The 21,593-nt window shown below is 52.8% G+C and overlaps 1 protein-coding gene across 1 annotated transcript in view; it reads right to left on the bottom strand.

Moving 5' to 3' along the window:
- Positions 1-20,789, bottom strand: part of LOC131829104 (uncharacterized) — a 40,953-nt gene extending 20,164 nt beyond the window's left edge. Inside the window, exon 1 of the mRNA XM_059170504.1 lies at positions 20,661-20,789. The gene's annotated coding sequence lies outside the window, so the exon portion shown is untranslated. The remainder of the gene's footprint in view (positions 1-20,660) is intronic.
- Between the last annotated feature and the right edge of the window lie 804 nt (positions 20,790-21,593).

Genomic DNA, 21,593 nt, shown 5'->3' with positions numbered 1-21,593 from the left:
CCTAGGGGCTGGGCAGAGGAAGGTCCTCCAACTCTCCCTGAGGTAAGCTCACCTCTCTCAGAGACAGAAATGGTGCTTCTTTGATTTCTTCCATCAATGGAGTTTGAGGAACATCTGGCACTTTACCTCCCAGGGCAAGGGGGCAGCAGTCTCCTCTCATGGAAGAATGCTGGGTCTGACCTCTTAACACTCAGTGGAAACAAAAAGGGTGATGACACAGGACAGCCTCAGTTACAAACTCCATGGGATCAAACACCTTCTTCAGCAGAAAAGGTTTCTCATTGAAAGAGAACGTTCTGTCTGTTGATCAGAATGGACTTCAGAGATTGAATGATGCTCCAGCATCATTCAAACGGTCCTCTTGAACTTGGGTGGGGGCACATGGACTCAACTACGGGACCTCATTCAATGAACTGCCTGAAGTCCTCCCCAAACCAAAGAGCTGGCCCAACAGCGGACAGGATGCTGGGATCCTTACTGTGTTTCTGTTTCCCCAATTGCAGGTAGACGCTGGGAGCAATGAGAGCTGTACATATTTAAGAGCATTGGGCTCTGGGAGGAAATCTAGAGTACAAAGAAGCCTGCCCCCTGATTCTGGGTTCCAACAAGGAACAGGGGTTGGGGGATACTGACCGAGACTGTCCAGTGAGGCACGGTCACCATGTTCAACAGGGCCTGGAAGAACTCGTACATAGGGAAGGGGTGATCTGTGTGCACGTTGGATGAAGGCCTTGTGTGCATGGGTGCATGGGTGTTTGCGTGTGTGTGTGTGTGTGTCCCCATGCGTTATGCTTGTGAACACGATTGTGTGCCCTTCCCAGGAGGTCTTTCTCACACTTCCATCACAATCACAGTGTCACCCTTCCAAAACATTCTCATAACCCTGGCACACATTACATACTCCTTCCCCTACTAACCACAGCTGTACCTGGAGGACATTTCCCTTTGCTTTCCTGATACGGGCATGGTACGGAGAGGAAGGATCCAAACCCTTGACCTCCTACTTGGAAAGCCAGGATTGGAGCTCAGGTTCCAATCTGAAAGTTGCTCTGGCCTATACACCTGTGTTAGTCCCTCAGCCAGGGGGTCATGATGTACCATGGGTGCTAGCTAGCAGAGGGCCACCAGCATCCATGCACACAGCCAAATACCTAGATTCTATGATGGTCCCTGACAGGACCCAACAGGACACACTGGCTTCCATGGACACAGAAGCCAGGGCAAGCTTAGAAGCCCACGTTAAAGATTACATCCTGGCCCCTGGAGTCAAGTGCACAGAGAAAAGCCACATCCTCATGCTCAAGCCCACATGGCTGGAAAGCGTGTGGACCCGTGGAGGACAGAACAGGGCAACATCGGTCATAGCTGGTCTCAGTGTGTACACACGACCGACCAATGGCAGAAAAGCATCACGGAGGGAACTGACTGTACTTGATAAGATTTCCCTACACCTCAGGAAGGTTCAAATTCTCAAAGCACACATTCACACACCACTGGTCAATAGGAAATCAAGGTCAAGCTTGGGTGGAAGCTTTGGACCCAACACCCCTGGGGCAAATCCTGCAAAGCAGGCCTACTGCCTATCAGCACACACTTCAAGACTCCTCTGTGTAAACAACTTCCCACCGGTCAGAACACCTGGGAGGGTTCGGACAGCCACTGTCTTCAGGGGAAACACACACACACACACACACACACACACACACACGGGACAGCTCAAGAATAGTGGAAGGAATCTATCACACTCATCAACGGTGCCAGCTGTTTACGGAAGCTATAATGTCTGTGCTCTCCAGCGTTGCACATGGGATTTTCTGAAGACAAAGAAAGGATGAGTGAAGCAAACTACTAGGCTCCTTTCCTGACGGTTGAATGAAGCCCAGCAAGCAAGGCTGCTTTTTATGCCATGCAAAATATTACAGAGACGTGATGCATATAGTCGCAGCAGATGGGGATCTTGGTCCCAGGGCTGATGCCCAAAGAAGCAGTGTGGGACCCCTTAGTGGCACGTCAGTCAGGAGAGGTTATGGGACTTGGTCCTCACACAGAAGCCAGGTTAGGCTTCACATGTATTGGACTGGCTATTTGGGTTTAATTGGGCTCGCTTTAGCTAGAAAGACAAAAACCCTCTTCACGTTTCCTCCCTGCTCCTCTCCCGTCCCTTCCCCTCTGCACCAAGGACAAGGCTGTCAGACTCCGGTAGGTTTTGCGGGCCGACAGGCACGAGGAGAGCGTCCGGGCCAGCCAGTAGCTCCCCTTGGGGCTGAGCGGGATGGCGAGTGTCGCGAGTCCTGGCGCATTAACGAACCACACCAGACTCGGGGGATCTGTCGAAGCAGGATCTCACTTTATTGAGCGGGGTTGCAGCTTATATTGGGTAGGGGATGGGAAATGAGGTCAGCGGGGAGAGAGCCTATGGGGTTTGGTTACGTAGTCAGTAACTGGGTAGGGTGTGTTGGGCGAGAGGAGGAAATATCAGAGATATGCGGAACCGAAACCGCCACGTTGGCGCCAATACTGCCACGGTGGCGCCTTTTCTAGCCGGAAGAGAAGGCAGGCCAGCGCCATCTTTGCTGTGCCCAACACAAGGCCCGGCAGCAGTGCGGCCCGTACCTCCTACGCGCCCGCACGCACACACTCGCCTCCTGTCCTCATCCATCCAAACTCCCCGCCTACTTCCTGAGCAGCCTCACCAGTGTCCTCACGGTGCCTCTGTATCCTCCTAGCTCCCCGCGAGGACCTGACGGAAGAGCTACCCATTTTGAGGGCCGAGGAAGAAACTCCAATTCTCCCTCAGGTAAAATCATTGTTCCTCAAGATTTTATTTCTTTGAAAGACAGAAAGACAGAGAAGGAAAGAGAGACAGAGAGCGCATGAGAGTGCAAGCAGGGGGAGTAGCAGAGGCAGAGGAAGAAGCAGGCACCCCTTTCGAGCAGGGTGCTCAATGTGGGCCTCCATCCCAGGACCCTAGGATCAGGTCCTGAGCTGAAGGAAGAAACTTCAATGTCTGAGCTGCTCGGTCACCTCAGTAAAGTCATTTTGTGCTTCTGAGGAACAACCAGTGTTTGATTTCTCTTTCCATGAACATCTGAGCATGGGAGGGGAGAGACAATATCCTTGGTGCTGAGAGCCTGCCGTGAGTTTATACCATTAATGGACACTGGATCAAGATGGGCACTGAGGAAACATCACCACCATTGCTTAGGCAATGGATGGTCATGAGCATTTTCCACCAGGTCATTCTATGGGATATGGCTTTAGAATGAGTTGCTGAAGAAAATGGATGGGGGGGGGGGTTTGACATAACAAGCCAGAGCCTTTTTGGGAGGTCATTTCCTCCTCCTCTGGATTATAGATGCAATGACCGCATCCCATCTAGCTTGCTTACAACACACACCAAGGGCACAGAGATGTGTGCACACGGTGTGCACAGGGTGCTGGGATCCTCACTGGGTTTCCCTTTCTCCAACTGCAGGAGGCGGCGACCGGATATGTCCCATATGGGTATTCCCCCATCACTCCCTTTAGGGGGACAGATCTAGCTGAAGAGTAAGGTAGGGCTTTCTCTCCTCCTTTGGTCTGGAGAGCATCCCCCATTCTGAGTTCCTTCCGGGAATGGAGGCTGGGGCGGACTGAACAAACAGAGTGTCCTGCAGAAAACCAGGACCCTGTGCTACAGTCCCTGCAAACCAGTAGGTCATTCGGGTGGTGTGCTTGGTGCGTCGGAGGGTTGGGGCTTGTTTTCGTGTGGGTCGATGCGAAGGGACCAGGCATGTGGGTGTGTGGAGTGCGTGCGTTTCATCAGAAGACATCTCCTGCTGAATGGACTTGAGGGCATGGGTCAAAGATTCAAAACCAAACTTCCTTCATCTCCGCTGCGCACCCCCCCACCTCGAGGACACCACATTCCTCGCTGACCACAGCTCCACCTGGAGGGCTGCTCAGGATTCCCTTTCTTCAGACACAGATGGGGAGAAAGGAAGGGGCCCACATCTGTCCTAGCTCGGGACGTTTCTCAGACAGGGTCAAAACACAAAGGAATCAGAAGCTACTTTCGTCGACCCAAACATCACCACCAGCCTTACAAAAACGCTCCCACCTTGAATGCTCACTGGCAAATGGCAATGGCCAGGAAAGCTTCATCATTAGCTCGGGGCCTGATCCGACTTCCTGACAATCTGCTACATGGCCAGGTTAGAGAGTGCCCTTCCCTTGTCTGGCCTCCTCTTGCTCGTGAACTTGCCAGTTCCTGACTGGGGGAGCTGGGTCCTGGGAAACTGTGTCCTGCGGACTCCAAGGACACACCCACATGCCACAGGAAAGGAAGACGGGAAGAATCGACACTTTGTGGATGGGGACTCTGTTGGAAGGGTTAGATGTCAGTATGTAGAAATCCTGGGTCTTTGGTTTTCCTGACCCCGCGTGACTCAGGGACAAATAGAAACCTCTAGGGTACTTGTGCTTGCATTGAAAGCAACCCTGCCACACAGTGTTCTTCTGCAGAAATACAATATCCTAGAAGAGGTGAGAGATAGGTGGGAGCGGCCAAGAAGCGGTCTTGACAATGACCACAACACAGTCACTGGCTGGAGGAACTTGCCTGTCAGTACAACGGACCGTGTCTCTTAGTGTTCACCCTCTTTCGGCTTGAAGAGGTCCCTGATTCCATTCCCTGTAGCTCAAGTTCAGAGTCAATATTTTTCCCTCCATTCTTGCTCCTTGCCCTGACCTCTCTTGATGCAGCAGCAGTTTCCATACCCACGCAACCCAACGTCGGCATACTCTCCCGGGCACGCCCACCCCAAGCAACACTCCCTGAGCTCTTCCTGCCGAGCCCCACCAGTGGACTGACCATTCTGTGGATCTCTCCCTAGCTTGGCTGGATAGACAGGTGGGGGAACTTTTGGCAGGAACGACAGAGGAAGATGCCCCATTTTTCACCAGAGTGGTACGTTAGCCTTTCTTTGGTGGAGACACAAAAGTCTTCTGGCTTTTTTAATCAAGGTCACATTAAAAAAACAAATCTCAGCATGCACAATTGACAGGGTAGGGAAAAGTTTGAGGGAGAATCTGTTACCAAATGCTACCTAACCCTGAAGGCATTGCAGGGGTGCAGGGAGAACCACAGCAGGATCACCTACCATCTGGAGGGCAGGGAGCTTTGGTACGGGTAGCAGCTATTTCTCCTCGCCACCCATTGTGTCCAGTGGGACCAGGAACGTGGGACCTCTAGGAAGACTGGGAGCATCCGTGGAGGACTCATTTTGCTCTCGGGCCTCTAGCACACTTCCCCATCTGGCTTCCTCCCATCCCCCAGAGAACAAAGGAGCCATGCAAACAGGACAAAGCCTGATTTGATGTTCATACTGTTTTCTTTTCTGAAATTACAGATGTCCCTGCCTGAAGGGGATGGTGGTAAGTAATCTGTACTCTAGAGTCACTCCCTTGTTTGCAACAACCTGGAAAAGGGCAAAGCTGGGGGCTTCCTCGCAGGCTCCACGATGAGAACCACCCTGATTCCAGGTCTGGCGGGACTGAGAAGAAGGGTCAGAGTAACAGAAAGGGATTTTCTGGAGAAAGACCCGTGGCCTCATGGCTCTGTTCTCAGAAACTACTGTGCTGCTCTTTGGGTGGTGCAGGTTTGGGGGCAGGCAGTAGGTGTGCCTTGAGATGGACTATTTCATAGCTACTCTAGGCCCTGTAGCTCCAATGGGAGGCAGAGTTTCGATTTACGTCCCTGCCCCTCTCCAGGACATTTCATCCTCCATCCAGGAAGGGCCCACTACAGCTCAGTCCATACTGATGAGCTCCCCACCTCCACACACTTGTCCGCACGTGCACCCCAAGCAAAGCTCCCAGAGTGATTCCCGAAGATTTCCATTGTGGTCCCAACACTCTCTGTGTGTGTCCACCTAGATCCCCTGGCTAGCCTGTACGATGGCCTTTGACCTGGACAGCACAGAGGGAGAGGCCCCATTGTTCACCAATGTGGTAAGTTAGCTTTTCTTCAGGTGAGGTCCAGCACCCCTTGTTTCTCTGATACTCACAATCAGATCCAAACACCTCAGCACATACAATGTCCTTGGTGGGCAGATTCTTGAGGGAGCGACCCTTAGCCAGGGAGATCTTATTCCAAAAACCCTACAGGAAACAGCAGGTTCAGTTACAGTCCACAGGGTCATGAGCTTTTTCACGTGTGCTACTGACACCACCGTACCACCCAATGGGCCCAGGGCATGCAAACTCTAAGTGGATTCCATATCACTGCCCATGACCCTGCCCATCACTAAAAGAACAAAAGAGCTGTGCACACAGGACGAGGCAGGACTTGATGTTCATCATGTTTTCTTTTCTGAAATTGCAGGTGGCCCTGCTGTCCTCTAAAGTCACTCATTGCTTTGGAGCAACCTGGACAATGGGCAAGGTGGGGATTCCTTGCAGGCTCCATCTTGAGAGCCACCCAGAATCCAGATCCTGTTGCAATGAGACTAAGGGTCATGTTCTGGACCGAGACCCGAGGCCTCCTGACCCTGCCCCCGGATGCTACCATGCTGCTCTTGGGTGCTGTAGGATCGGGTGCTGGGCACGAGGTCTATTTCCATGGGAATCCATGTGCTGTGATTCTCAGGGTCGGTGTGTGTGTCAGGTGGGTGAATCCGGTGTTCTCGAACGTGTCTTGTCCCCTCAAAATGGCGATTAATGGTGTCCACGTTCTCAGGGATATTTCCCATCACTGTCACGTCATGAACGTCCATTCATGGGAAAACTCTTCAACACCTACAATTGAAAGAGGTGCCAATACACGTCAATTCCCCCAGAAAACAAATCCTGTCACTAACTAGGAAGGGCTAGACTGTGCCTCAAAGACACAAGTGTGTCCCTGTTACTGAATCAGTGTCCATGGGGCTCTCCCGCCAAGGTAGGTCTCGGGCAAGAATGGTCACATCACCTCCCTCTTGACACTGCGCTCACACACACACATCTCTGCATCAGAGGCCCCACGATGCGTCTTCCCAACCTCATCAGAAGCACTGAGTGCTAGGACACACTTCCTCCCTTCTGCAGGCAGCTTCCAGGGCAGCTGCGTGCAACAGCCCGTTCGGGGACGACCCGCACAAAGGGGCAGTGGCCAGGGAACAGATGGGGCCAATTCACTCCGTGTTTCTCCATGGAGATCTACCATTTCCCTGCAGATACTGTGTCTAGGAATGTAACTGGCCTTCTCCCAGGGAAATCCCACACCCACCACTGGTCCTCGCTGGGGCTCTCGGAGGTGGGCCCAAAAGATGTCCTATCCAAGGGGGAATAAGGTCGTCTTCAGGGACTGAGCATCACTGGGGGCACCTGGGCCCCGTCCATGCAGGAACGAAGGGTGCTCTGTGCATTGCAGGGTGGCCAAACAGAACCTCAAACCTCAACAGGTGTGACAGGACAATCACTGCCCATTTCACTGGCCATCTGTCTGTGCAAGAGGGCCCTGTTAGATTCTGAAGGTTTGGGCCAATAGACAACTCAAGGGAGTTCAGTGCCTGGGAATGGAAACAGAGCCAAATCAGGGTTTCAGGGTTCTTTGGCAGCCAACAAGACTTTCTCTCATGAGAAACACCTATTGGAACAGAATCTGATTTTCCGACATCTCTTTTCCTCACTCGCACGTGCGGGATCCACGGGAGTAGCTTTCGCTGCTCTCCAAGGGCACTCAACGGGCTTTTCCAGGGTAATTGCACCAGTCTGCATTCCACGAATTGCATACAAAGTCTCCAATTTTCTGCCTCCTTCCAACATGGGTCCTTGGTTTGAATTCCTGGTTTGAGTCCTCGCTACCCTAACTGACAATGCCACAGCTCAGCGTCCTTTGGATTTGCAGTACCCTCACAATGCCTTATGTTGAGCATCTTTTCTGACGATGGCTGTTTGACTGGCCGAGTCATTTGTTCCCTTTGCAGCACAGACTATTCCAGTCTTTTTCTCAATTCTTTTATTTGGTGAAATCCTAGTCTTCTTTTGTTTGGTTGGCTTTCTTTCTTATTTTTCCTTTTTGCCAGTGAACACACCTTTCCTAAAGTAAGGATTTCCAAGGGTGTCTCCAATCTGTGGGCTGCCTTTTCACTCTGTTTGCTGTTTCAGAAGAGGATGCTTTTTCTGGGCGGTCCTCTTGTCAAGCATCGTGATGCAAAGATGAGTGCATTTCCATGGGCATTTCTCTTCCAATCCCAGGTGCCCCTGCCTCTTTGTATGCCAGCACCCTCCTGTTGGCTCAGGGGAGTCATCCACGGTATTGGAAGGTCAGCTTCTAAGGACCCACCACCGACTTCTTCATATTCAGAAATGTCGTGGCTCGTTGTGCTCCTTTGTGGTTCCCTTATCTACTGTAGCAGCTCCTCTGTCCTGAGAACGTCACATTGTATGCTTTTGCTCAGTGCTGCACGGAATCTGTTCCCCATTTATTCTAGGAACTGGGACTTCACCTTAATCTCTTCGGGTCCAAAGACCTCCAGCAGTGCCTGATGGGTGTGTGTGATCCTGGGAATGTCTTCCTTTGATCAATGTCCCTGTCAGGCCAGCCACGGTTGCCCAAGCAATATGCAGGAGAGCAGGCCTGTCTCTCACTCCTGGTTGGTTTCGAGTGCTGAGCGATCCAGGAAAGAGTCTGTCTAGTATCCATCGTACAGTCATTTCTTATCTCAGTGCAGTATATGGAAATCATCAAGGGACGAAAATGTGCAGTTGCTCACTCCCACTAGCCACACGTCAAGAGTCCCATAATGACTGGAGTTTCTGATGGTTGCACTGGGAGGGGACAGTGGTCATGGGCATGCAGAACTGACACTGAGGTGACTGCTGCAGCATCCTGGCCTCATTAGAAGGCATGAAACTCCAATCCCTGTCTCCTCCAAGGGCTCCAGCTCCGCCAGCCCTGTGAACCTCTAACAGCACAGCAAAAGGGTCAGGCAGATGCTGCATGGCCCAGAGACATCTCAATGTACCTGGGATGAAGGGGTGAGTCGGTTTCTCTCCTAAGGGCTTTGCTCCTCTTTCAGTTCCTTCAGATCTACTTGTAGAGAGCATTGACAACTCCACCAGTGAGGACGAAGTCTCTTCAGGTAGGGAACGGCACCGAGGAGGGGAACACTGGGACAGGGCTCCTGGGAACATGAGGTTGCCCCTGCCACTCCGGAGAATGAAGAAGGTGGGTCAAAAACCACCAAGGAAAGGGATGATCTGGCACAGGCATGATTTGCTCATTTCACGGTTTGGGGATGAAAAGAACAGATGATGTGTCCACGGGCCTTTAGGTAGGCTGGGTTTGTCATCACCTCTCGACTCCTTGTGCAGCTCCTTGAAGGATCTTTCCCATCAAAGCTGCTCGTGCCTCCCTTGGCCGCTGCCACATGTCAAAGCTTGGTCTCTCTGCTCATGGCCTCTCGGGAATGGTGCACAAGAGATTCTGCATCTTGCTTGGCACGGGCCCAGACATGGTTATGCTCAGGCTTGGCGGCCCCGACCGCACTCTTCTGGGCAAGTGAACCATGACACTACGTTCTGGTCTGAGCCAGGAGGTGGAAGACAGGTCTAAATTCTCTCCCTCATAACCTCCACTACCAAACCATCCCAATTCTCTCCAAGCTGCTGTATCTTCAAGGGGACGCCCAATGCTGCAGAAGGGAAAGCGTACTTCCCCTGAGTTCACTACACAGATGCCCATAAATCGTAGCTTCTGCCAGCCTTCACACCCCAGCTGAGTCTGACCTGTGGACGTGTTCCCAAGGGCAGGACGCCCCCATGCAGCTACCCTGGAGACTACCTGTCGTGGGCCACGGTCCCCTGGGCCTGTGTGAAGGGGCTGCTGGACCTGATTCACACACTTGCTGCCCCAGGTCCACTCTACCTCTCACCAGCTGGTGTCGAGGCATAGCACAGAGCCTCTTGGGAGCAGGGCCAGGGAGTCACAGTTCCTCTCACAAACCCACCTCGCCGGCACACAGCCCTGGCCATGCTCTCCACTCCCTAGGCATGCCCAAATGGCAAATGTTCCTCAGGCCTGCCCAGGGCCCTACACACACTGCTACCGCATCCATTCCTGGCAAGCCTCAGCAGGAGCACTGGCAGGAATCCTGTGTTTCAGTGACTGCACCGCAGGACGTTTTCCAGGGCTTCCCTGAACAGCTGAGGGCACCTGCACAGTATCCCGTGCTCCCGTCTCCATGCAACCTCCATAACTCTTAAGGAAACACAGGGCATTGCATTCCCTGAAACACATCCCAGGGAAGGTCATCTCAGTCCCTGGGCAGACATGGGCTGTGGGGAGGTGGTGGGCCATCTCTCCCGGCACTTCCCCAGCAATCCCAGACCCATGACAGCTGCTCCCAGCAGAGAGGGATCAGGGGATTGATTCTGGGGGACCCAGGATATATCCTCTCTTTCCTTGGTTGCCCCCTCCTGGACAACAATAGGACTGGTGGAGCTTGGCAGGGGGAAGGAGATGGAGCATCTCTAGGCAAGGAGGTGGAGGAGGAGGAGGAGGAAGGAGAGCAGGGAGGGACAGGAGGGACAGGAGCTGCACTAACTCCCCTCTGTCCTCTCTCACAGCCACCCCAGCATCCTCGCTGCTCTCTAACCTGGACAAGAATTCCACGGAAGACGACGATTCCGACAGAAGGAGCCACCCTGTGCCTGTAATTCACTTCCACCTCCATCTCTTGGGCTTCCTCTCTCCTCTGTCCATAAGCACCTCCTCCCAGCTCTTCCCCTTTCCCTGCTTTGACGACGCCCACCCTGGAGGCCCTCAGGCTTTGCATCGGAACTGCTGCATGAAATCCCTGGGCAGCCCTCCTCACCCCTTTTCTCCCATCACCCTGACCCCTCACCACTGACTCTGGGAAGCAGCCCTGGACTGCAGAGCAGGGAGGAGGGCTGGGAGTCTACAGGGCACGGATCACCCGGCTGGAGGGGCCTCAGGAAGGGAGGCTGGGCCTGGGTGTCCCCACTGGGTTCTCTACTGCTGGGGAGTCTGCGCTCATGCCCAGTTCTGCTCTTGCTCTCAAGAAGCTTCCCTTCAGTAAAATTCACACAAACAACAAGGGAAGCAGAAGAAGAGGAGGACTCAGGAACAGGGTGAGTCGGGCAGGAAAAGGGGCCCGACACAAGCTCTCCCTCGTTGTCCCGTCCTTGTTGTGGGTACCTCAGCAAACCGCACAAAACCTGGGGTGCTGCCCTAGCCTCTGCCCACAAAGAGGAGAGGAGAGGAAGGTCTCAGTCCCTGCAGGCACTAGGAAGCCCTGAGAACATCCCACCGGCAACCTCCACCTGATCCATGCAACTCCCTGTGGTGGTTGGGCGCTGTTGTCCAGGAGCTGCTGATCTTGGAGGGACGGCCCTGACTGCCTGGAGGGACTGGACCCCAGGCATCCTAGGCACGGTTCTCTTCTGGCAAAGGGCTCCACACCCCCCATGGAACCCCAACCTCTGCACAACCCAAGCCTTGCCCTCCCACCCTGCAAAAGTCAGCAGACGGCTTGCTCCTGGACAACACTCGTCAGGAAGAGACAGTGGTGGGGTGGCCTCATCTCCCACTTCAGGCACGTGAGAAATGAACAAATAAGACAGGCCCCCGGGCTCACAGGAGCAGGACAGCTCACCCCTACCAGCGCTGCATCCCTGTGGGCACAGAGTCGGGCCCCATCTCCAGCTGAGTCCTGTCCGCCGGCCACCCCCGTATGATCTGACCAACACCTCTAGTCCCCCGAGCCTCCAAGACGCCTCGTGGGAGGTAGTGGGTCCCCTCATGGCACCATTTCGCTTTGTGAGTTTCATACTCTAGAGACTCTCGATCCCTCAGTCGGCAGGGGAGACCCACCAGGGAAAGGCCACCCTGCCTGCTCCCACCTCGCCCAACACCTGCCCACAGCCCGTGGACTGTGCAAACTCACTTCCCGTGGGAGTCGGGAGCACGTCGTCTCAGCCACACCACCTGCAACACTCGTGTGGGCAAAGGCTCCCTCCACAGAGAAGGGCACGTCCAGGGTTCTCAGAGAGGCTGGGTAGGGACAGCACTGCAGGAGGAGAACCCCCGCCGTCATGGAGGAGGACACTCAGGGAAGGGGCCTGAGGGACCCTGGCAGTGTAGCCTTCATTCAGCCCCAGGGGGCCCACAGGAAATTCCCCTTTCTTCAGGTCATGCATGGGTCCTGCAGGGAAACCTCCACCTCAACACCTCAGAAGACACGTCCCGCAAAACCCCACAGGCCTCTGGTAAGACCTGGCCCATGCCACATGCCACTCGCTATCTCACACCACTCCACCCGTTGTCTCCACAGCTGCCACACAGGACATTGTGCCCACGACCCCGGGGCACCAGAGGCTCCTGGGGTGCTCCGACAAAGGGAGCCAGGGCGGCCCTGGGGACCCACTTGCGACTCCGATTTGGGCCCAGAGGAGGATTCTGCGTGAACACACAGGGAAACATGCCTGCAGGAACGGCTCTCTTCTGCCTGACCTCCGTAGGCCAAAGAGACGACTTCTGGGAAGCCCACCAGAAGATGGCACTGGAGCCCTGAGGATGAGATGAGAGGACCCTCTGAGTCAGCAGCCACACCCAGAGTTGGTTGCCTGCGCCCTGCCAATGACGGACACTTGGAGCACGAGGCAACCATCTGGGCCCACAACAGTCCGTTGTCTGGTGAGACTGGGCCCACCTGAGACTGGGCAGGACAGCAGCCTTCCCCTCATCTCCCCTGTCTGCTGCAGGTGCTGCTCCTCCTCCCACTGTCCCCTGCAGTCCCCAGAAACCTTGCACAGCATGACACATGCAGGACAAAGCAGCACTGCCAGGGCCCCTTGACCACACTGGGATCGACTCGAGGGGCAGCAACCCTACCCCTGCTGGATTCCCCGAGGGTGCCACCCTGGGACCGCCCCTGTCGCTTCCACGCACGGGACCCTGACCAATGCTGGGTTCAACACTGGCAGCGGCCCCACAAAACGGGCCCTGCTCAGTCTGTGTGTTTGGTGTCAGCAAGAGGTGTAGTGAGGAGAGGCTGTCCCTCATCTGAGCTCCAACTCGGGAGCACCCAGACACCACGTCAGAGGAACTGGGGTCCCAAGCACCATGCTGCACCTCGGGGAAAACTTGGGCCTCAAGGACAGCAGTGCTAGACATCTAGGACATACCAAAATGGGACCCAACATTCCTTTGGAAGCATGTGAAAGCATGGCGCTTTGGACTCTGCCTGAGCCCTCCAAGTCAAAAGGTCTCAGGAAGCATTTCCTCTCCCATGGCAACCCTCAGCATCTCCTGATGTTCCATGAGAATCTCTTCACCTTGGAACGGGGCCATCACTGGAAACATGGCTGATCTGAACAAGGCTTGGGTGGACTGTCCTACAGAGACAGCAACGCTGAGACCCAGATGGGACCAAAGAGCTTTAAGGGACTGAAGCTGACTTTCAGGAAGCCGGTGGCCAGCAAGCCCCTTGGGAATGCTGGTCTTACCCCTTGGCCTCCAGACTACCCACCGCCTCACCAGGAGCAGAAAGAGTGTCACTTCTTGGCAGGAGTGGGAACCCCAGGATCTATCAGGCACCTCAGGAAAAGGAACCTGCCCAAATCCACAGGTATCACAGGCCAGCCCTTTCCTTGGCTTCTGGCCTTGAGAGACAACGTTTAGAGATTCCTTGGAAAAGGCCCAGAGATGCAGATTCTAAGCGATCACTCCGGATTGATCACAAGTCTTGCTGAGCTTAAGTCAATAAGGGGGCCACGTGGGTTAAAGCAGGGCTTGCTTTCCAAGGAACATTAGCCCTAAGTTGGCTGTCTCTGGAAAGGAGTGTTCTTTTGAAGAGGAAAAGTCGGTTTCAAGAACTCACCTTTGTGCACGTTCAAGTCTAACTCTGGTGGCCTTTCCAAATGTGTTGCTTACCTAAGCTAGACAACTTGAGGTCACCCTCAGAAACATGGTCACATTAGCTCGTGGGCAGGCAGTCCCCTTGCTCCTTATTCTGCGGGCATATCACCGGGACCCATGGGCTCAGGGTTTATTCCGCAACTGGACCATGCAATTGATTCCCCCAAGACTGTGGAACTCAACGAGCACCTTGACCAGCTGGATGGGGCTGGGATGAGGAACTCTTTCCCCTCAAAGCCAGAGAACACACACCACTCCACAGGGTTCTCTGGGGACTTATGGGGACAATGAAGGACACTGCTCTCTACCTGGAGTGGAGGGTGCACTTGGGGTGCCCTTATCTCCCGGACAAGTTTTCTTCCACTCATCAGTGACTCCTACTAATGAGGATCTTCCAGCGGGACCTCCAATCAAAAGGGCTTCTTGCAATGGTTTCTTCTCTCCCAGTCCTACTGATCCAAGATCAATAGGGGTGGCCCCTATTCAGGTACACTGGCAAACAAAGGCTTTAGCTAAGCATCCAACTGCCCTCCTGGGAAAAGCAACCACCCAATTCATACGGGGATGGCCCCTGACTCTGAGGACTTGGCATCAGCTCCAGAGCATCCCAGAGAACAAAGGCCACCAAACCATGACAGCAGGCCCATGATATTACCAAGTACCACCTTATGCTTCAGATACGCCTGAACTAACACCCGAAACCAGCCCAACTGGAAACACAGTGACCCTTAGGCCTGGACATGACCACTCTACATCCATGGCTCCGAACTCTGGAAAGGCTCTGAAGTCCACTAGAATGAAGATGCCCCTATGAAAATGTGGAGGACAGGTGCTTTAGCAACAGCAACAGTTTCAGGGAAAGGTGGTAAGAATAACCAGGTGTGCTGTCATCAGTCAAACTTGGACTGCTGAGGCCAAAGCCTGTCAGCAAACATGTCTGCCCCCAAAGCAGAGATCCTAGTGCCCACCTGTTGGTTCTCATTGGCAACAAATCATACAAGCATTTATCCGGACTCCGACAGGCCTTACTCATCCTCGTCACCCATGAAGCAATTGACAGAAAAGTATCTTCTTCCCAAGCCAGGACCCGCCAACCCGATATGGGCCTGAAATGCTTGCACGTTCCAAGAATGGCCCTCCCAACCCAAGGAGCCCTTGAAAGCCTGACTGCGGTTCAAGGAGACTCGGGATTTGATAAGGGCCCCTAGCTGGGACGCAGTGGCCATGAAGCTCTAACCTGGGCCCATGGCTTCCCCAAGCTCCAGAGGCCACTGGACATTTGGGCTGGGCCAAATGCATGGGTGCATCATGAAGACCATCACTGACCATCCCCACTTCATGCAACAGTGCATGGGTGCTCCGTTCCACTGACGTGGCCACCTAGCATCCATTGTTGCCCCTCTTTGGGAATAGAGGACATTGTGGGGCATGGGGAAGTCCTTACTGAGTACACAGTCAAGGCCCACCATGTCACCCCAAACAGGATTTCTCAGTGAAATACGGGAATGATCCCAATGCACAAAGCAGTTCTACAGAACACAAAGGCTTCAGAGGTGGTAACTGCTGCACAAGGTGGAGCCTGTGCCCATCGAAAGACACAATGCTGTGCATACATTCCCCATGATCTCAAAGATAACTATGGGTTCCTACCAGATGCCACTGTTCAAATCCCCACTTCTAAGGATCCCTCTCCTTAAGGACTGGCTCAACTCTTGGCCTGGGGGAGAGTTCTCACCCACTATCAGAGGACTCTTCATGGGGATTCTCCTTCTCTTTCTTCTTCTAACCCTTTTGTGTTGTTTCCCACCCCCTGCCCCATCTCTGCAGGTGGTGCCAGGAACCCTTCACTGCAGTAAATTCCAGAGGACAGATGGTCCTTTCCGCTCAGTAAGATCCAGTCACAAGTTCTCCCCTGCACTCAGCGGCCTCTTCCTTTTACAACTCTGACCGCAGAGGCCTCCCCCAGCTGGGCTTCCCCTACCTGACCAGCAACAACCCACGCAGAGGGACAGCTCTGTGCCCCTATTCAGCAGGAAGAAGTTACAGAAGATGAGACCGTCCTCCTTCATCAACCTTAACCACGCAACGCTCTGCAGTGGTCAGGGGTGCAGGACGAGAGAGGAGGCTAGCTGAGCACCAAGCAGGAGCTGCCACACCACACCACCCCCCAACCTGTGATATGGGGAACATCCCTCAGGTGCTCTAACTGCCCTGAAGCTGAGGAAAGGAAAAAACAGATTCATCACAGAAGATGGAGATCAAAACCCGGCAAGACCAGAGTCTCCTTCAGTTTGTAAAAGACCTCATGATTCTGCAGGAAGAGGCTTGCTTAACGAGAGGCTAGCGACCTACCAGAGGCCCGGATCTCCGTTTCCTGAAGCCCTGACATCTCCCTCCCCTCCACAACACTGAGGGAGGCTGAGGCCGAAGGAAATGTCCGTAGGATAGAGTTTCTTTTCAAACCTGCAGTCCCTTGAGAAGGACCTGTGAGAGGAGGAAGGTAACATTCCTCCAGGAAGCTCCGCACCATCTTTCAATTCATACCTTCCTAGAAGGAAAAATCACCTTCCCTTCACAAGAACAAAGCCAACTGTATCCTGGGTGTCCTCTGTCCACCTGCCACGTTCTTGCAAAACCTCCCTTTTGCCTGACCTCCCCCAATGCCATCCCAGAAAGTCAGCCTCCCGTCACGACCCCAGCAAGCAGCCCTTTCTATCCAAGGGTCATATCCCTGTGCTTTAATAAAAATCACCTCCTGCCAGCAAAGCCGTCTCAAGACTTCTTTCTTGACCATCGGCCTTCAACGCTAACCTCTTCCCTACATCAGTTCTGTCTCTTGTAGGGCTCCTGTGGAAACAACACTGCCACACAGGCCCACTTCTGTCAACTCTTCCGACTCCATCCACCTCACCCACTGCACATTCTGTGTCCTCCGAGGACAGGACCCTTCTGTGATTATTGCACTCAAACCTTCACATGGCCCCTCTTTCAGTCCTTGACGTGGTTGACGTTGCCCTTCTGAAACTCCCCAGCATCCCACCCTCATTCTCTTTGTCTCGCAGGTTTATCTGGTCCATAGATTGTCATCACCAACACCCTACAACTGGTTTCTGCTCCTGAGTAGAGGACTCCATCCGTTTCCTTTGTCATCAAGCTCAAATCTTAACTCTCAGATGTTTGTCTCACAACTTTCAAACTTCTTCTTTCCCCTAATGCCTCTCTACCAGTTTCTCTTCCCCCTTTTTCAAGCCGCCCGCCCATCTTTTTGTTCTTTGTATTCCTTCCGCCCTCCCCCTCTTTCCTTTTCTCCTTCTGTTCTGTTAGTCCCCACTCAGCACTTCAGTACTTTTTCACCTAGTGTTCCAGGACTCTTTCTGGTGTACAAGACCCAGGAGCTCACGGCAATACGTTCCCTATTATAAAGGATGAAGGGAGACCCACACGGGGGCATCTCAAAGGTCTGCTTCTCTGAAGTCTATGGGAAGCTTCAGGGTCATGAACCCTGGCCTTCCACATTAGAGCTGGACATGGGCTACACTAAGTGTTCCCCACAATCCCCTGTCATCCAAGACCCTGAGCATACGGGCTGTCCCACCAGAGACCTGAAGAGTTTCATTTCTTGGCTGAAAGGGGCCTCAAGTCAAGCCACCACCCGAGTGTTTGGAAAAGTCACTGGCTTCAGCACGACTCACGGGTATATAGTCTTTGAAACAGAGACATCGAAAATTTAATCAGCAGTTGACGTGGGGGTGAGTCTAACATGTAGAAAGATCTATCTGAATTCCAGAAAGGAACACGGCACCCGACTACAAGTGGCTTGCAGGGGTAGACACAGTGACCATTCCTGAAGGAAGGGGCTGAAATATGTGCATTGAGTCAGGAAGGGAGGAACATGAGTGTGCAGTCCTGCCACAACCCCTTCTGTTCTGGCCATTAGCAGAGGGTTCACACTGCACAGGAACCTGGCCAATACTGGAGCACAGCACAGAGAGGTCTCACGTCCCTCACCTCACTCTGGGTATGCTGTGTCCTGGGAAGACAAGCCTTGTATTTGCTGACAATGTGGAAGAGCCTTCAGCCATGTGTCCCTGGTGCCAGGGACATCAGAGCTTGTTCATCCTGGATTGCAGCACACCCATCTCCCCAATGTGGGAGAGCCTTTAGTCAGGGCTCTAACCTCGGGAGACACGAGAGAACTCACGCTTCCAAGGAAAGGAGACATGACACACATGGGGGGAACAACTCCAGGGCAGTGCTCACCTCTGTACAGAGTAAGACCACCGGAGATGCACCTCAGCGATGGAACAAAGGTAGGAGACCCTTCCTTCAGAGAGCTCTGCTCTTCTTCATGTCCAGGACCTCACACGGGGTAGAAGCCATGTTCTGGGATGGCTGCACAAGAGCTCGCAGCAACATGCATCCCTTTGAGGTCATGGGCACGTTCCCACAGAATGAAACCGGTTGAAAGCATTTAGGGGAAAGCATTTAGGCCAGCAACACCCTTAGCTAGCATCCGAGGATCCACAATGGCGGCAACCCCGACAAATGTGGTCAACGTGGAAGAGCCGTTAGATATAACTCTCACATTTGGAGACACCAGACAACTCAGAGCAGCGAAATCTGTGTCATCACTGGGGCCCCGCCTGTACCCAGAGCGCCCACCTTGCTCACCGCCACAGAAATCACACAGTACAAACCCCTTGTCTCCCGTCACTGAGGCAGAGCCTTCAGCCAGAAGTGGGCCCTTTCCCAATACCAGAGAACTCACACGGGGAGAGCCACTAGCGTGGTATCCTGGTGGGAGAAGCTTTAGGTGGGGCTCAAGCCTGAGGCTCCTGCTACCATCTCAGAGTGTGCTTCATTCCTCACACGGGAGCGAAGGTGCAGGCACCCCTGGGACCCCCTGCATCATCGCTGTGGCTGAATGCTGAGGACATCCCATATGGAAATCCCATTCCTCACGGAGCCAACACAGGAAGGATCTGGGAGGATTCACACACAGGAAAATCCTCCCAGTCTGATGAGCAAAGGAATGGGCTCAGGTATCCCTTCTTCCCTAGCCAGCAATGACACCCTCACACCGAGGAATCACTGATCCCAACGCAATGGGGGGAAATTCTTCCCTGGACACTCCCATCATAGAATCACTGGGCAAATACCTCCCAAGGAATTCCTCGGGGTCACACTGAGATACAAACTCAGACACTGCAAACACATACAGCAGGGCGCCATTCTGAGGGATGCGGAATGCGCTATTCCAGTAACCAATAGCAAGAAATCAAGCACATCTGCTCTGATCCAGCAGTACTTGCATGAAGGCCAGTCTCACCAAACAGGCGGGGTCTCACAACCGTGCACACTGTCCCAAGTAAGAACGGGGGACGTTTCCTTTAATACCTCTCACAATTGACACAGGTAACGTCTCTTGCTAGCAAGTGGGGTCACAGGAAGTAACACTGCCTGGGATCCATGAGAACATCAAGTCAAGGGTGAACTCAGAATCTCAGAACACAAGGCGATCGATGGATGTTCATGAAAACAGGAACTTATCCATGTAGGTAGATTGCAAGGATGAATGGTCACAAGATTCAACAAACACATGGTTTGTGATCTACCTCTCATATGTCCTTCATTCTACTAATATTGTCCTCACGAAGTGCAAAGGATTTACAAATTAATGACACACTTAGAAATATCTCTATTTACTTCACTGATTGGAGAGTGACAGAGCTAGCAAGGGAGTAAGAACAGTCGGGATCGGGCTGCAAGGAAGATGGAGAAGGATGCCCAATACAGGGCTTGATCTCCCAGGATCCAGCGATCCTGACCTCAGCCAAGGGCAGATGCTTACCCAACTGTGCCACCCAGAGGCTTGCAAATTAATTTCATCTTCTACAAGGGTGTTCTTTGGAAGACCTGTTGGGACCAGGCAGGAAAACCTCGACAGGTCAGCATCAGGCAGTGAGGCTTCCTCCCTGTCTATGAGAACGTGGGAGTCAAGGGCTTTTCTCCACCACCAAGAACAGCTACGTATCTCTGGGCCTTAGAGGGTGTACGACCACTGCAGATGTAGAGATACTCCCCGATTCAGAAGATTTTAGAACAGGAGGGGGTTCTTACACTCCCTTCCATAAAGACAAAGCCTGTCCAGAAATGCCTGCGAGGTTCTCTCAGTTAAGGGACCAACGTCTGGCTTTGGCTCAGGTTATGATGTCAGGGTTATGGGACTGAGCCCTGAGTCAGGCTATGGAAGGCATGGGGAGCCTGCTGAAGGGTCTCTCTCATCCTCTGCAACTCCCACTCGGCCCACAAAAAGAAACATAGAAATAGAGAGAGAGAGAGAAAGAGAGAGAGAGAATGTACATGACCCATGTACATCCATTTGTAAAGATGCCCGGGATTCTTTGCTCTAGATGAATGGCCCAACAAAGCAACTGTGGGCAGAACATCAATCGTCAAGAGAATGTCTATACAAGGTCAGGCTGCAATAACTCAGGATTCTGCTACCAGAGGCAACCTGGAGTTCAGAAGTTTTGTGTGGGGCAGGGACTTGCAGAACCTTCTCTATATGTGCCACTAAGTCATCTTCCCCAAGCAGGAAACTCTAAACATTCTGGTTAAGGGTATATCTCCAAGTTAATCAAAAAGAAGAGGGTATTTTTCCCTCCAGAAGAAAGACAGAAGCTGGCAAAAAAATTACCCAAGTCAAGGCCTGAACCTCAACCCTGGCAGGAGGTTCAGAACCATGACAACTTACGACTGTGGTATACATCCACCAGGGAGATGACAGAGGTCACAATGCTAATATATTTGGCATTTGAATCTGCACTGAAGAGATAGAGGCCAGACGCGTTGGATGCGGCCAACGAGGTCAAGTCACCTGAGGTTCAAAGTACCACCTGTAAAAACAGGGAGAGCATTTAGTTGAGGTCTCAGGACCCGCACTCAGGAAGACACAATGTCACACAAAATGAAAGCATTCCCCTCCCTTCCAGCATAGAGCACATGCTCAAAGAGGCCAAAACCACAGAATCCCGAAATTTAAAGATTTAGCATTGCTGCTGGCAGACCTTCAAATGATACATGCACAGTCAACTGGCTACCAGGAGTTCCATGATATCTTTGCCAGACCGAAGCAGGAGGATGTGGGCCAGGAAATGGCCCAAAGGTTAATCACCATGTGCAACTAGTGACAGGAGTCTAAATAAAGTTTCTGCTGCTCCCAGAACCTGAACAGAAGATCTGCATAAACCCTATTTCAACTGCATTTTGCATGACCGTCCAAGGGTTGCTTACTTCTCCTTGCATCTTCATTCATCTTTGACATGCATTCTCATTCTTCTACCTTGTAACTTCAATGACACGGAACCCCCATTGGAGATATGCATATACTCTACCTCCTCAATGTCTTTTCTACTCTATGTGAGTGACTCTGTTAGTCTTGCTTCCTTACTTTCCTCACAACGCTATTTGGCTGAAATGAGCCTCTGGTCTTTCCTTTCTAAGACATGCCTCTCATGGACCCTGGAACTCAAAAAAGGAAATAAAAGAACCAACAACTAATCACCACCCAATATGAATGTAACCTATACCTTGAAGATCGAAGTTGCTTCACTCCTATCCAGAGACTATGTTACTGACCTAAAGGGCAAGCCCTCCAACAACCAGATTCTAGAGGATTCTGGGACGA

Source organism: Mustela lutreola, chromosome 4 (genome assembly GCF_030435805.1).
Source record: "Mustela lutreola isolate mMusLut2 chromosome 4, mMusLut2.pri, whole genome shotgun sequence".
NCBI classification, from domain to species: Eukaryota; Metazoa; Chordata; class Mammalia; order Carnivora; family Mustelidae; genus Mustela; species Mustela lutreola.
This window is presented reverse-complemented; position numbering and strand designations above follow the sequence as displayed.